Here is a 17,727-nt window from a genome sequence, read left to right on the forward strand (position 1 = left end):
GAGAATTCTCAATAGAGGAATGGCAGAGAACCACTTAAATGCTCAATGTCCTTAGTAATCAGGGAAATGCAAATCAAAACAACCCTGAGATTTCATCTTACACCTTACACCCATCAGAAGAGCTAAGATCTAAAGCTCAAGTGACAGTACATGCTGAAGAGGATGTTGAGAAAGGAATCCTCCTCCACTCCTGGTGGGAATGTAAACTTCTACCTCACATTGGAAATCAATCTGGCACCTTTTCAGACAATTAGAATACTGCTTTCTCATGATTCAGCTATACCACCCCTAAGCATATATCTAAAAGATGCTCAAGTATACAACAAGGTCATTTGCTCAACCATGTTTGTAGCAGCTTATTTGTAATAGAAGTTGGAAACAACCCAGATGCCCCTAAACTGAGGAATGGGCACAGAAATTGTGGTACATCTACTTAATAGAATAATACTCAGCAATAAAAAACAAGGAAATTATGAAAATTGCAGGCAAATGGTTGGAACTGGAAAAGATCATCCTGAGTGAGGTATCCCAGAAGTAGAAAGACACACAGGGTCTATACTACTCATAAGTGGATATTAGATATATAATATAGGATAAACATACTAAAATCTATACAACTGAAGAAATTTATGAACGAGGAGGACTCTGGCTAAGATGCTGAATCCTCATTCAAAAAGGCCAAAAGGATGGACATCAGAAGAGGAAGAAAACAGGGAATAGGACAGGAGCCTACCACAGAGAGAATCTGAAAGGCTCTACCCTGCAGGGTATCAGAGAAGATGCTGAGACATGTAGCCAAATTTTGGACAGAGTGAAGAGCAGTTCATGAAAGAAGTAGGAAATAATAACACCTGAAGAGGACAGGTGCTCTACAAGGAGAGCAAGAGAACCAAAATAATTGGGGCACACTGGTCTTTTCTGAGACTGATACTGCAACCAAGGACCATTGATGGAGATAAACTAGAACCCTGCACAGATTTTGCCCTTGGCAGTTCAGTGTCCAAGTGGGTTCCACTGTAATAGGAACAGGGGCTGTCTCTGACATAAACTGATTGGCCTGCACTTTGAGCACCTTCCCTTGAGGGGGAAGCAACTTTACCAGCCCACAGAGGAAGACAGAGAAGCTATTCGTGATGATCCCTGATAGACAATGATCAGAGGGAGGGAGAGGAGGACCTCCCCTATCAGTGGACTTGGGGAGGCATATGTGTGGAGAAGGGTGAAGGAGGAATGGATTGGGAGAGGAGTAGGGAGGGGGTACAGAGGGATTCAAAGTGAATAATTTGTAATTATTAAAAATTATTAATAAAAATTAAGATTAAAAATGGAAAGAAAAAAAGACACGGAAGCCAGATTTACAAGCTCTCATTGGTCAAATGACAAAACAATTTAATCATCAAAATGATCTGCATATCTATGTTCTCCCAAAATTCCTATGTTGAAGTCCTAAGACCCAAAGTAACAGAACTGCATGAAATCTTTGGGAGGTACTCAGGTCTTGGAAGTGAAGTCCTTATAAATATGTTTGTAACCTTGTTGAAGAGATCCTGTAAAATCATGTGGCCCTTTAGAACACTGAGTTTAAAGTGAAAACAGGACTGTAGACAAGCATGCCCCCAAGTAGACCTTATAATTTAACTTTAAACTTTCCAGAGTTCACAACTGTGAAAAGTAATGTCTTTGTTTATAAATCATTTGTCACTTAGCCCCAGCAGACTAAAACAAACAGTAACAGTCCATTCCACTACAGAAGACCTATAAATCATGAATGCATATTGATGTGAGTGTATGCTAAATGCATTAACATTCTGATGAGGACCAAGACACAGAGTGTCAAGGTACTCATGGGGGTGCAGGGTATTAGCTGTGTAGCAGAAAAACCTGGAAAACACTGATTACAAGTAATCAAAGTGAAATTATGTCCCACCTGAAAGGACACAATGTTTTACACTTTTGTGATACCCTTGTCCCAGTTTATGTATTGATCCATGAGAACACAAAGAGCTTAGAGAGAGTCTATAAAATAACTAACCTGGGATATTAGCCATATAGTACAGGATAATCATGGTACAAAGCACACCTAAATAAACTAAGTAACATGGAGGGTAGAAGAGAGGATATTTGAATCCCACTAAGAAGGGTACAGACTTGGGAAGTGGAGGGAGAGAGGTTGAAGAGAGGAACGGGACAGAAGATCAGGTGTGGCAAAAGTGCGGATGGGGGTGAGAGGGCTAGGAGAGAAGGGAAATTGGTATTGCAGCATCTCTGAGATAAGATGAAGACCTGGAATTCTGGAGGTACCTGGGAAAATATGGGGATGTGAGCCTGGCTGAGATGCCTAGGAGCAGGGATATTGAGACTGAAGTGGACATATCCTGCAGCCTGTGGAGGAGGGGAATAGTAACCAACTCACAAAACCCTCAAACCAAATTTGTCACCTACAGGACATGCTGGAATAAAAGATGGAACAGAGATTGAGGAAATGGCCAACCAATGACTGGCACAACTTGAGACCCAACCCATGGGAAAGACTCAACTTCTGACACTGTTAATAATACTCTGATATGCTTATAGACAGGGGACTATCATAACTATCATCTCAGAGGCTTCATCCAACAGATAATGGAAACAGTTGCAGAGACCCACAGCCAAACAAACATTAGGCAGAATTTGGAGAGTCTCGTGGAAGAGTTAGAGGATAGATTTAGGGAGCTGGTAGAGTGGTAGTACACCACAAGACTTACATAGCCAGCTCACCTGGGACCATGGGGCCTCATAGAGACTGAACCACCAACAAAACAACATGCCTGGACTAGTCCTAGGACCCCTCCACATATGAAATTGAAGGGCTGTTTGTCCTCAAGTGGGTCCCCTAACAACTAGATCAGGATCTGTCTCTGACTTGGGCTCCTATCTCTGTTGCTCTCTCTGGATCCCATTTTCCTAGCAGGGCTGCCTTGTCTTGCCTCAGTGAAAGAGGAGGTACTTAATACTGATGTAACTTGATGTGCCAGGGTGGATTGGTTGGGGGCTATCTGGGGAAAATGGGTGAGTGTGATGAGGGTGAAACTGGGAGGAGAGTAGGGAGTGGGGTTGTGAGTGGGATGTAAAATGAACAAATAAATAAATTAATGAAGACAAAATACAATTGACCCACAGTCATCAAAAGTGACAGGATCATGAAAAAGATGATGGAACTATTCCATATTGAAAGAGACTAAAGAGATAAGGAAACAATACAATACTTAAATGTACCAACTTCCTCGACAATTATGTGAGTAATGACATTGTCAACAAACCCCATATTAAATGCAATACTGTGTCAGCGTGAATTACCAAATTTGATAACTGCACTGTCATTATGTAAGACAAAGTTCTTGTTTGTATAAAAACAACACTAAGCCATTCTGAGTGCTTAAGATCAGAATGGTCATAAGGGCATAAGGTCAGCAGCTTCCTCTCAAAATGTGCAAATTAAAACAACAATTAATTGTACACACTTGGAACTATCTTCAAGTTTGTTATTGTTTCAAAATTCTTGTGGGGAAGCTGCACGTGGTCTTTAACTCCAGCACTTGGGAAGCAGAGGAAGGCCGATCTCTGTAGGTTCAAGACCAGCCTGGTCTACATATGGAAGCCCAGGACAACCAGGTCTCTGTAGAAAGAATTTGTGTCAAAAAAAATTAAATAAAATTGTTGTAAGAAGAACAATGTAACTGAAAACTGAACAAGTTTAAAAACAAAGCTGATTTTCCACACTGGCAGTCTGGGTAAGACTATGTCTGTAAGAGAATGAAAAATGAAATGGCATGACATTTTGGAACAGCAAGAAGATTCTCTAAATACAGCCCACAGTCTTCTTTTTTTATTGTGTATGTGTGTGGGGGGGGGTGTTCATGATGTGGGTAAAGGATGAATAGTAGTGAACACATGGGAAGGTCAGATGACAACTCTGTGCAATCATTTTTGCCTTCCACCTTTTCAGGAATTCAGGGATCAAACTCAGGTCTCCAGGCTTGCCCAGCAAGAGCCTTTATCTGCTAAGCCATCCTACCAACCTGCAAGCGATTCTCTTAAATGACCTCAATTAGGTAATAGTGAGAAAAAAATGTGAAGTGTCCCTTCTCTTAAACAATTTCTTAGGGATGAATAACTAATGAAGAGATGAGTAGAACATTATTACACTAGTGCTACCAATGACTAACAATCATCCAAACACAACCTAAGCACTTCCTGAGACAAGGGGCTGCTGGGCTGGTAACTAAAATTCCTTGCAAGTGTAAAACTGAAATAAACCTGAAATAAAAGAGCTTTCCCAGCTCTACAGTAACCTTGTTATTACATCCTGATTATCTACACATAGCAATACAAAGAAATACAAATAGGAAAATAAGCCTGCATGAACACTGTATGCTCCTGGTTGTGCAAGTCCATCAAAGTATAAACAGGGATCAAACTCAGGTTTCCAGGCTTGCCCAGCAAGAGCCTTTATCTGCTAAGCCATCCTACCGACCTGCAAGCAATTCTCTTAAATAACCTCAATTAGGTAATAATGAGAAAAAAAAGGTGAAGGGTCCCTTCTCTTAAACAATTTCTTAGGGATGAATAAACAATAAAAAAGAGAGTAGAACATTAGTACACTAGTGCTACCAACGACTAACAATCATCCAAAAAAACCTAAGCACCTCCTGAGACATGGTGTTGCTGGGCTGGTAGCTAAAATTCCTTGCAAGCGTAAAACTGGAATAAACCTGAAATAAAAGAGCTTTCCCAGCTCTACAGTAACCTTGTTATTACATCCTGATTATCTACACATAGCAACACAAAGAAATACAAATATGAAAATAAGCCCGCATGAACCCTGTATACTCCTGGTTGTGCAAGTCCATCAAAGTATAAACAGCAATGTACCTGCCAAACTGTTCCTTATGAAGAATTCTCTGATGAATAAAGAGAACAATCAAATCACGTGAAAGCTAAGTGAGAGAGAGAGCACCTGCAGTGGCTGTCTTTACTTAAGAAGAGTCACTTCATTCTGGAATGCCTGCACATAGGTCCTCAATCAATGTTCCTAGAAATGTGCATGGATTCTGTGGACTTTCCAAGTACCCTGCATTCTTTCAACCCGGATGTCCCAGCTCCCCCAACCCACGAACCCCAGGGCAGGCAGGGGGCATCACTGGACTCTCTGCACTTCCTTTCATGGAGGACTAGCCCCAGCGTCACTTACTCAGGATGCAGGGCACAAGTGTATCCCTAGAAACTCCACAACCTGTGCTCCCACCCTCCCAACCCCTGTGGCCCTAGGGCGCGGTCACGGGTACCAGCAGCCTCCACGGAAGCTTTTGGCCAAACCTGGGCAGGCTCTCCCGACCCACCCAGCCCGCCAGCCCCCAACTGCACAGCCCCAGCCTCACTCAGCGACCGCCGTCCAGCGGTCCCTCAAACACGCCCACAGCCAGCCAGGCTCAACCGCTCCGCGACGGCAGACACCCGTGCAACTCCACCATGGGACCCAACTCTCTCTACTCCCCGCCTCCTAGCCGCGATTCCAGCCCAGCACCACTTAGACCATTGGTCCGCTGCTGAGGGCGGAGGCGGAGCCAGGAGCGGAGACGGGGGAGGAGCCCGGGGGTAGAGGCGGAGCCCGAGGGGCGGAGGCGGAGCCCAGAGGAGGAGGAGGGGGAGGAGCCCACGGGCGGGGGCGAAGCCTGGGGGCGGAAGCGGATCCCGGGAGATGGGAGCGGAGCCTGGGAGACAGGGGCGGAGCCCGGGGGCGGAGACGGAGCCCAGGCGGAGCCCGCCCCACACCCTTACCTGGCTTCTCCTGGACTCAGCCTACCACGATGAAGTACTTCACTAGCTGAGCCATGACCGCCGCCACCGCTCCCGGGCCCAGGAGGAGCTCAGCGTTTTCCCTTCAGCGTCTGTAGCCATAGCAACGACATTTACGTCACGCTGGACAATGGAGGCACACACTGCGCCTGCGCTACGCCTCCCGCCATCCCCTCCCCTGCCCCACTCGAGAGGGCTCAGCCTTAGGTTTCCTCTGAGGACACTCGGACCCGCAGCTCGGGAAGAAGGTTGCCACCGAGGCCGAGCTCTTAGAGGCCCAGCCTCTGCTTCAACGCTCCCCTCCCCATTCTTTATTCTCCTGGAGCGGTGTCTTTCCTTCCGCCCTCTTTCTCCCTTTTGCAGTTGGGGGAGAAGGGTATGGAGGGGCGCGGGGTCACTGGAAAGTTTGCTCTTCTCTGTCGCCTGCGTCTCGCAGCAGATTCTCCCGCCCTCTGCTGGAAGGTTGGAATTTGCACCTCCAAGGCTTTTGCCGCATGTTCCCTGTTTATGTTGTGCAGATGGGGATTTTAGAAACACGCCAACGAGCTGGCGGGGGAGGAAAAGACTTGCGCAATCTTCAGAGGCACCTATGGTTTCTGGGATTCCAGGTTTGGGAGCGTTCACCTTGGGCTTTCCTCTGAGTGCCCAAGAGAGTTGGGTTCCACCTAAGAACAGGGCATCCCAGGGATCCTCCTGAAATGGTCCTGTCGCTCCACGGAGAGCCCTGCCCACCTGAATTTCACTGCTTTTTTGTTTCAAAGCTCTGGTAGCTGAAACAGGTATTAACTTCCAAGTTGCTCTATTGCAAAAGTGCAATCAGATAAATTCATGGGGCTCTTTGTCCAGTCTAGAGATTATCCTAGTCGATTGAGTTTATTTTTTATTTCTTTTTTTTATTTTTAGCTTTAATTTTCATTAGTTACAATTTATTCACTTTGTATCCCCCCTGTAGCTCCCTTCCTCCTCCCCTCCTAATCCCACCCACCCCCTCCCTTCTCCACCCATGCCCCTCTGCCAGTCCAATGATAGGGGTGGTTTTCCTCCCCTTCATGCTGATCCTAGTCTATCAGGTCTCATAAGGACTGGCTGCATTGTCTTCCTCTGTGGCCTGGTAAGGTTGTTCCCCCCTCAAGGGGAGGTGATCAAAGAGCAGGCCAATCAGTTCATGTCAGAGACAGTCCCTGTTCCCAAAATATCCACTACTGATGTTTTCAGATTTGGTTGGCACAACACTTGGATGAGTTTACTTTGTCACTTCTTAATGATCATGAAGTTTTAGTAGTTGAATATGTACCCAAATTAAGACTGAAGTTTTCAGAACCTGTGGTTTTGGATTTATCTTTGTGAGGACATCATTCCCTGAGGGGTTTGATCCTTAACATGCTGTATATAGTAGATGCCAATGTACTTAGTGCAACACATACACCCTCTGCCAATGACTAGCAGAAAGCTAGTGACTAGAGCTGTGACTCAAAGAGTCATGAGCTCATCTTCTCTGACTGAATAGTTTGCTTTTATGGGTGTTTCTCTTCCCTGATTCTGTGCTGGTGATTGAACTTATGGTCTCATACATGCTAGGAAAGTCTTCTACCATTAAGCTATATTCCCAGTGACAGGGCAGACTTTTTCAGCAGGGGTCTGAGCGGGTTAGGCCGGGCCATGCTAGAAGAATTGAAACTGAGGGAGTCCTTTAAGTCAGGACCTTCTTTGTAAATGTTTCCTAGTCAGACGGAGGAGTCAGAATAATTGATGAAGAGTAGGTTGGTTTTCAAAATAATTAAAGCAAACAAAACCTCCCACCACACCTCCTGTAGACATTTTCCCAGTCATGTCCCTGGGAGTTCTTTCTCCACTTTTTTCAATAAAGAGTAATCTCACTTCCTCCAGAGACAGCCTGTTCCACAGCTTAACAGCCAGCCCTCTTAGAAAGTCCTTCTTTATGAAGTCAGAGTTGGCCCATTGTAACTGCCCTCATGTTCTCTGACGCTACCAGAAGGGGAGGGACACCACATGACTGTGTGTGACTTTTAAAATTATTATTGTGGAATCCCTCTCCCCCCAATTATACCTTCTCACGACCCATAACAAAGGAGACTGAGAGATGTGTCGGAAATTTTCCTGTTACATCACCACATCTCAGACCACTCAGTTGCCTAAGCAAGAATCTTAATGACTTCCACCCTTAATACTGGCCTTTGATCTCAACCTCACATTCGTCATTCAGTCCTGTTGCTCCTACTTCCCACGTGTCCACGTCACCCTCACATCATTGTCATCTCCCATCTTGATAGTTTATAATACCTTCCTTACCCTTTTCCCTGTTCATTGGATCCATGTACGTAATAAATGGCTTTTTATATGTAAAACTTATTTTTTAAGATCAGGTTTTACGTATCTCAGGCTAGCCTCAAAAATTCCAAGCACATTAAGATGTTGTTGAACTTCTGATGCCCCTGACTGCACCTCCTTATTGGGATTACAGGTGTGTATAAAACATGAGGTTTCATGGATGGAAGGCAAGCACTTTACCAACTGACCTACATTCCAAGCCCTTATATAGAAAACCTAAAGACAAAAAGCAATATATTGACCCAGTCTTAAAATTAAGTCTGTAAGTTTGGAGCAGTGGCACACATCTGTGAGTCCAGCACTCAGAGAGGCAGAGGCAGGTGGGTCGCTCTGAGTTCAGGGGCAGCCTGGTCTACAAAGCCAAGACAGCCAAGGCTACATAGAAAAGCCCTGTTTTGAGAAAAAAAAGTTTGTGTACCAAGCACACATTTTCAGTTTGAACTATGTTTGGGGTGCAGGAAAGAGAAATCCAGAGATGGCTGAAAGACTGGGTCTTGACATATTTTTTCGAAGTACCTGGGACCGCAGTGGTCACAGTGGTACTGAGAGGCTTTGCAGGCTGTTCTTATATAGATTGAATGTTTGGTAAACAGGCCTTGGCTACATAATTGGCAGAGTCTAGTGCAAAACAAAAGTGAAGGATCCCTTGTTCAAAAGTTAAAGATTTCGAAAGCTTTAGCAGAACATTAGAACAAATGTGGGCTCCTCTGAGTGCAGATCCCTAGCACCTGAACAGGGTGTGTTTCCACAAAGCTGACTCTGTTGGTGCAGTGTGTGTGCATGCTGGAGTAGAGAAGGGGGTGTGGTTGCTGGGAATTGAACTCAGGACCTTTAGAAATGTAGTAGTGTTTTTAACCTCTGAGTCATCTCTCTGGCCCTTATTTTTTTCTTTTTTTTTATTTCGTTTTTTATGTCTATGAGTTCTCTACATGCATATACACCTGCATGCCAGAGGAGGGCATCAGATCCCAGTATAGGTAGTTGTGAACCACCATGTGGTTGCCAGGAATTGAACTCAGGTCCTCTGGAAGTACAGCCAGTTCCACTAGCCTCCAAGCCATCTCTTCAGCCCCAATATTCTGCTTTTGTTGTTTGGTATTCTGGAGAGGACAATGGAACCTAGAACCACCTTGTGCATGCTTAGCACATGATTTACCACTGAGTTACATGCCCCAGCCTCAAAACAATCTCTGTTTGTTGTAGTCTTGTCATTATTGTTGAGATGTTCTCACTACATAGCCCAAGCTCACCATCCTTCTGCCCCAACCTCCTGAGAGCCAGTATTATAGAAGTGTACCATTACACCTAACACTCAAAACTATTGTTTGTAAAATGTGTGTGTGTGTGTGTGTGTGCATATTTTCAGCTTTTAGGAACTTTATTTTCCTTCCACCTTTTCTGTTTGCACAGGTTTCTGCAGAGGAGCTCAGGACCACTCAGGGGTGGCTCCAACCCAATCAGTGGCCTAAGCTGTGGTAGCTGCTGACCAGTCTTCAGTGTCTGGCTGGCCACTCTAGTCTTCAGTTGGGAATGCTGGATGGGTTCTGAGGGTACCTGCATACCCTCAGACCAGTCTGCCACCTCAGGATGAGCTACAGTGAACTCAGGAGCTGGCACAGTCCATTCACCCTGGAATTCCTCCTTGGTCATGGCCTTTTCAGCAGCAGCCTGCTACTCTTTCTCAGTCTCTTCTGGGTCTATGTAGAAGTAAAGATCAAGCATAATAACCTCCCATGACTGCTCACAGGAGATAGTGCCATGCATGAGGAGTGCTTCCTGGACCAGCATCCACCACATCAGGCCTACTGAGTAAACTCCCTTGTTGTTGCATGGATGGCAATATCAACATACTGCAGAGAATCTGTGTTGCACTGGGCATTGGTGGGTAGGTTGACCTAAGGGGCCTCTGTGAGGGGCTGGTTTCAGCCCTGAGATCAGTTACCACTAGAAGCCATGGCTCCCTGAAAGCTGCTTGTATCTGGTTAGTGAAGGTCCCAAGTGTGAAGGGGGCAGCAATTGGAGTGGCTACAGTGGCAATGGAAAACTTCAGCACAGCTTGCTCACCAGTGTTCCTGGAGGCGATGACACTGCCATCAGCAAGGTTCTCAATGGCAACAATAGCCTGAGCTGCAAGCAACAGGTCCTTTTCAGATTTATGATGTAGATACCATCACTTTCCTTTTGTAGATGCATTGCTCCATCTGAAAGTCAAGGTTCCTGCCACCTAACTAGGTTCCTGTGGCAAGGCATTTGAGGACATCCTCCTACTTCATCTGCAGGACATCAAGGGCTCAGAACATTGTGTAAGTTTCCCCTTTAAATTATGCTGGGAATCAAGAACAAGACCATATGGACCCATCCACAGGCAGTGCATAAAAGTGTGTGTATGTTTAAATTTTTGTAATCTTACTATTAAGTTTATAGGACAAAAAGATCTTTGAGATAAGTGTACACTAAATCATTTCTATCCTATTTTCAAACCACTTGTCTTAGTTACTTTTCTATCACTATGCTAAGATATCATGACCAAAGCAGCTTATAGAAGAAACAGTTGTTTGGGTACTTAGAGTTTCAGATGATAAGTCCATGAATATCATGGCAGGGACCATGGTGGCAGACAGTAATGGCAGACAGAGCACCAGAGAGAACAGTGGTTAAGAGCTTACATCCTTATCTATAAGTATGAGGCAAAGAGCTAACTGAGAATGTGTGGGATTTTAAAACCTCAGAGCTGACCCACAGTGACACACCTCTTCAACAAGATCACACTTACTAATTTTTCCAAAATTGTTCCACCAATGGGAGACCAGATTTTCAAACATATGAGATAGTAGGGGTCATTTTCATTCAAAGAACTATACTCCTCAATAGCTTCTATGTAGCCAGGAATTAAGATAAAAATTTGAATGTTTCAAAGCATCTCAGGCACTCAGATTCTTGTGCTGTTTTGTTGTTGCTGCTGCTGTTTTGTTTTTGAGACCGAGTTTCATATAGTCCAGGTTGACCTTCATTCCTGACCTCCCTGTTGCTCCATTTACAGGCATGTGTCACCACACTTGCTTTATGATAGTTTTTGTTTTGTTTTGTTTGTTTGTTTGTTTGTTTGTTTTGGTTGGTTGGTTGTTGTTTTGCTTTGCTTTTCAAGACAGAATCTCCCTGTGTAGCTTTGCCTGGACTGGACTAGCTCTGTTGACCAGGATGGCCTCGAAATCACTGAGATCCAGTGTGTGCCACCATGCCTGCTGACCTCTTTTTTTTTTTTTTTGAGGGGGTATTTTTATCTTTTCTGTAGATGAGTGATAAGATTATTTTACTTGTATGTATATAAGTGTACCACATGTGTGCCTTATATCCCAGGAGGCCATATGGCATCAAATTTTCTGTAACAGGAGTTACAGAAGATTGTGAACCACCATGGTCATGCTAGGAACTCTGCAAAAAAAAAGTAGAGAATGCTTTGCTTTGTTCTAAGATTTATTATGTATACAATGTTGTGTTTTCATATACACCTGCATGCCAGAAGAGGGCAACAGATTTCATTATAGATGGTTGTGAGCCACCATGTGGTTGTTGGGAATTGAACTCATGACAAAAAGCAGCCAGTCCTCTTAAGGAATGAGGCATCCCTCCAGCCCCACAAAAAATACAGAAAAATACAGAAAGTATTTTTCATCACTAAGCCATCTCTTCAGCCCCTCTGGCTTCCTCTTTAATCTTTGTTACTTCTTTTTGGGAAGCACATGGTGGGAGTGTAGCTCAGTTGATAAGAGGTGGATCAGACGGATCAGAAATTTAAGCTGTTTAGTATAAGGCCAGGCTGGGGTACAGGGGACCTAACCAAGTAATAATAATAGTAATAACTATAATACACTTCGGGTAAAAGCATTATTTGGCGATCATTGTTCCAAGCCAGAGCTAACCTCATGTCACCAACTTTCCTCAGAGAAAAAGCAAGGAGGCAACAAGGTCCAGCCCAACAGGATTTTCTGCATACCGATCCCTCTCCAACCGAGATTTCCCAGCCAACCATGTGGAAATGTGTGCTCCCACAGGAGACCAGAGGTGCCCCAGCTTGTAGCGCTGGCAGTATGGGGCAGGCAAAGTCACAATGGATCACAACTGTTTTGTCACCAGCCCACTGAGACCATCACAAGCAAACAAAACCACAAAAGAACAACACAAGAAAAAATGCACTGGGTACAATGCGTGCAAAGAAAATGGAAGAAGAAAATACCAAAACTCAAAACAGTGACCTGTCTCTCTATGGGCCCTCTATCCTGTTCCATAAGTGGTGACCTACACTGAAATCAGGATCCATCCAACTACACCAGAGTTTGGAATGATGTCCTGCATTCAGCCAGACCAGAGAATGAAGCAGTAAAATATCTGTTGATCTCTACCAGACCAGAGTCCAAACACCAGCCAAACTCTGCCAGACCAGAGACCACAGCAGCAGCAAATCTCGGCCAGATCAGAGTCCAGAGCAGCATCCAAACTCTGCCAGACCTGAGGCCAGAGTCGTGGCTAAGCTCTGGCAGACCAGAGACCAGAGAACATTGGCAGAGGTGCCAAGCCTGGGGCTCCACATACTGTATCCATCCTTTGGCACCTCCTTGCCATTCTCATGGGAGCCTGTGGAGCATAGCTCAAGCTTCCCTGAAATGGGAAAGAATCAAGTCTAGATGGATAGAAGGATTCTGTCCCATATCCTCAGTCAGTCTCAGAGACAAAAAAAAATGGCAACAAGGGACAAAACAGTTAAACAAGACACAAACAGCTAGATCCCATTGCTTGTGCAGCAGAAAAATACACAGAGCTAGACAGCAGATTCCACCATTCCTGCAGTGGGAAAAAATGAAAGTAGGATATCAGAGAATCTCTGCTACAGGAGATACCTGCATTGTCCTTGTCCAACGATCCAGAGATCACAGAAAACTGGGTACTCTACCACCCTTTACAGATAGGGGCACATTCATCCTCTCTGAGGTCCAGAGATCACAGAAAACTCAGTACTCAATTACCTTTACAAATGTGCCTCTTTGAGGGGGGTCTGGAAAGTCTTCCAGGCCCCCTCTGCCCCACAGCTGTGCAAAGCATCAGCTCTAACCTTTCTGACCACACAGATTACACATTTTGCCTTGAGTCTTGAAAAAAGAAACTACAGAAACACAGAGACAGACACAGAGAGATACTGACAGAGTGCTCACTTACTGGCTGTTGTTCAGCTCCATGTGCTGGGGGTGCTTGGGAGACTTGGGAATCCAATATGAGAACCCATATGTTATGGCCAGCACTTAGGGTCACCAAAGATCATCAGGAGCTGGACCATATATGCAAGAGCAAAGAGTTTTATTTGGGCTTAAGCTGGGTCTCTCCATCATTATCAACACAGTGGATCAGAGAGGAGAGCCCTGAGCAGCTGCATGGCAGGGTTTTGATTGGGGTCTGAGGAAGGACCAGGAAGTTGTAGTTTAACAGTTAAAGGATTGGGTGACATTCAGCAAGGGCAAGCTTTTTATAAAGTGATTGACTAGCTAACATAACTAACATTGAGCAAGCTATCTCTAGGCCTCAGGAATGTTAGGTATTTTCTGTGTCATTGAATCTTCTACAAGGTTGGTAGAGTGCTCAGCATAATTGTCCCACTTTAAGATACTTTTCCATCCTTGTGGTTATCCTCAGACTGTTCCTTGGGTAGGGAATCTTATGACATGGCCCAATTCCTGGTGACCTTGGGGTAGAGTCACTAGTCTGGTGACCTTTAGGTGACCTTTTTTAGTCCTAGTTCCTGGTGATCTTTGGGGGTGTCAGGTAGGTTCTCTAAGTTCTAAAAGATCCATTTGGATTTTGTGGGGGTTGTAAATGATATGTCCTGTGTCAGAAAGCACTCCAATATCAAGCTATGATATAGAAGAGTAGAACTGATGATGTAAAGGATTTACTATTGCTGAGAAACTAGAATTTAGCCGAGGGAAAACTGCCTGTAAAACACTCCACAAATAAGTAGTATGCTAACCAGGCCTGTTAGAGATTAGGATCAGAGGATGCACATGTTTGCTGACCAGGATTATCTAGAAATGTGGCAGGATGAGTTCTTTTAATTTGTAATTTTCCAACGTGTATTTATTAATTCATGAATGTGAATGAAAACAGACCAGATTGGTGGGTGTACAATTTGGGTCAGGTAGCTTGATCCAGTGAATATTGAATTTCAAATTAATGGACTTTCCTATGCCCATATGTACAATCCTCATTGAAATAGTTCTGTCAGTTCAAATTTGAGCCACAGGCTAGTGGATAAAGCTGTGTCTGTCAGGTTACAGGTCTCAGCAGCTAATATTGTACACAGGGACAACATTAAACAGTATCTTATTAATGGCTTTCACTCTACAAGAGATTGACCTGTGTTTTTCAAAGTCAGTATGCTATGTTTATTTTTCAACTAAGAGGTTAAGAACACTGGCTGCTCTTTCAGAGATCACAAGTTAATTCCCAACAACCACATGGTGGCTCACAACATCTATAATGAAATCTGGTGCTCTCTTCTGGCGTGCAAGTGTACATGCATGCAGAACACTGTATACATAATAAATAAATAAATAAGTCAGTTGTTGGTATTACTAAATTTTATTTTGTTGATGCATCACTGCTCTAGTCTATTAGTTAATATTCTCTGATAATCCCCAGTCATTAAGAATTTCATTCCTTTTTCTCTAGTGCTTTGATTTTTGTTTTTGTTTAAAGCAATGTCTCCTGTAGATCAGCCTTTCACATGTTATGTAGTTTACACTTTATTTGAACACTGAATGCTACCTCTACAGCCCAGTGCCTAGAATATAATCCTCCAACTCTTTTCAGGTGGGCCCTGACTGGTTAGTGTGAAGTAAAAGAGATCAGTGAATGAGTGTCCATTGACTTCCCTGGGTTTTGTTTGTTTGTTTGTTTGGAGCTGGGTGATTACAAATAAAGCGAGACCTGTGTAAGAATTGAGCTCACTGAGCTACTTTGAAGCTGGTGTTGTCACAACACAGAAACGGAGGGGAAGAGGGAAGATGGCAATGATAATGGTAATCAATTTTAGATGGTCAGTAAATGTGAAAAGTGTATACTTAGGGCTGGGAGTTATACACAAAGAGAATCAAGAATATGGATTAGTTGCTGAACTTGTTTCTGGAAAGCAAATTTTTACAGTTACACTAGTTCAAACACACAGGAGATCTGGACAAAGTGGGGTGGTAGTGCCTAACAGGAATGCTTTCCCCTCCCCCCATTTGAAAATGCACAACCTGAGAGAGAAAAGGTGTGAGTAATATTTTGTGTGCTCTAATACATACTTGAATTCCCTGAAGAATATTGGACCATAAAGCCATTTTCAACTTTTAAAAATAATTTTTAAGATTATAATGAAATCGTTTCAACTTTCTCATTCCTCTCTACTCTTACATCTCAAAAGTTGGGATAAATCCTTAAGGTGGCTACTTAACAATCAAAGCAGATTTGGCTGTCAGGTTCTCCCAGCATCCCTCAGTCCTTACCTGTTACAAGGTATGGGTGTCAAACAGAGTTCTCTAGCCCAGGAGTTAAGCTGCCCTCCTCCCAGCTGTCCTCCCTTATGTATTCTAACCGTTTTGGTTACCTGGTCTTTTTCATTTATCATTTATCCTCCTGGCCCTTTGTTCTGGCTCTCTACTTCCCTCTGTCCTCTCTTCTCACATAGCTCAGGGTCATGTCAACTCTAGACTGTCCCACATTTCCCTGTGTCTATCTATAATAAACTTTCTACTCCAACATACCTAGGAACAGCCACATCCTTTTTGTTTTATATCTCATTTTTGATGAGCTTAACTACTCCTTGATTAGAATTCATGGCCGTTTGTTTCTTTAATGGTTGTTACTGTTTGTCTTTGACTGAAGTTTCGATGAAGGACTTCCCAACTATGAGGTAGAGATGAATGCACTGGACACTGAGTGTGTAACATAAATTACCTGTATCATGGAAAATGAACAGGTGCCCTGGGAGAGTGGAAAACTGTATTTTAAATTATTTCCAAAATGAGGGTGTTGCAGGATTTGATCCCAGTGTGATTCCTTAGATTGTGAACTGTAAAAACCTGGGCTTTGTTTGGTATGGTTGAGCCCTAACACAAATCTTAATTCCAAGAACTTTCCATTTATTCTAAACAGGTGATTATGGTATGAATCCGTCAGCCCTGGAACATACCTTTAATTCAAAAGCTCCCTGTGCATAGGATTAAATAATGTTAACCCTAGGTCAAGAGGCAAAGCAAGAAGCCAGCTGACAGGGATTAAAGAGTAAGTGGAAATTTCAGCTGAAATGTATTTAAGACAGAGTGTAAAAGTGGAAGGAGTTTTAGCTTGGTAGCTATGGGGCTTTTTGAGCTTTGAGCTAGAACGCCTTTGGTGTTGGATTATTTTGGCCTATCCCCCCTGAGCTGTCATCTGAACTGGTGAGCTTTTGGAGCTTTTTCCTCTTAGATGTGAGGTGAGTAGCAGGGTCAGATGGATGCTTTATCTGACTTTCTGAACTACCAGGTTTTCTCCCCAGTACCTAGCTCCTGGGTCTGTATTGGTAAACTCAAACAATTGGGATTTTCATTTTTTTTATAACAACACTAGGGTTCTGTGTGCCCCTAGGGGTTGGGGCAAAGCTAGAATACCTCTGCTATCTGCATCAGTTGATCTTTTATACACTGGTAGAAGAGCTACTACTGTCCTGAGACTCAGCTGTATTGTCCAAGCTAATGAGGGAGTCTGCATGGGACTAGCAGTCAGGACCAACAGTGGGAGGTAGCTTATGGGTTTGTTCTGGGATTGTACTCTGATGTAGCTGTAGGGAGCTGTGAATGAGACCAGAGCCCATGCCATGGTGAGTGAGGGGCCATTGTTCCCAGGCCAGGCAGAGCAGGTCTGCTAAGCTATCACGGCCTATTCTGCTTTGACCGAGATGGGCTGTGTTTCAGACTCTGATTCTGTTGTTTTCCATGTGGTGACTTCAGCAGAGATCCTTGTCCTCTTACCCTTCTTGAGTGTTGACTGTTCAAGGAGGAGGGGACCCTGTGGCTTGGGCAGTAGAAAGTTGTGGTGCTTATAGTATCACTATCTAGTGTGCACACCCAGGCATTGCTTTTGCTGTGCATTAGATAGATAGATTGGAAAACTGAAAGTCTCATTTCTAGAAATGCCTCATGTTATATTCCACACATGGTTTTGTGTAACAAATTTTATAAATAGTTTTGAAAGTGGTAAAAAAAAGTGGTGGTGGTCATCTTAAGCAATACTTGCTTATTTTTTTTTTAATTTATTTTTTACCTTTCAACTATCAATGAACACACTGGTGTAATTCAGGAAAATTGAATTCTTGGGTTCAAAAGGATTTTCTGAGGTGCAAAATTTTGTCCGTGTCAGGTGTGCCTGGTTTTAGATAAGTGAATAGGGCAGATTCCACATCTTGTGACATAATCCACACAGCAGGAAACATTAAATTATTCTCCAACTTTGTTTTGGGTGTGAGTGTTGGCAAGG

This window comes from Meriones unguiculatus (assembly GCF_030254825.1).
Source record: "Meriones unguiculatus strain TT.TT164.6M chromosome 13 unlocalized genomic scaffold, Bangor_MerUng_6.1 Chr13_unordered_Scaffold_40, whole genome shotgun sequence".
In the NCBI taxonomy this organism is placed as follows: domain Eukaryota; kingdom Metazoa; phylum Chordata; class Mammalia; order Rodentia; family Muridae; genus Meriones; species Meriones unguiculatus.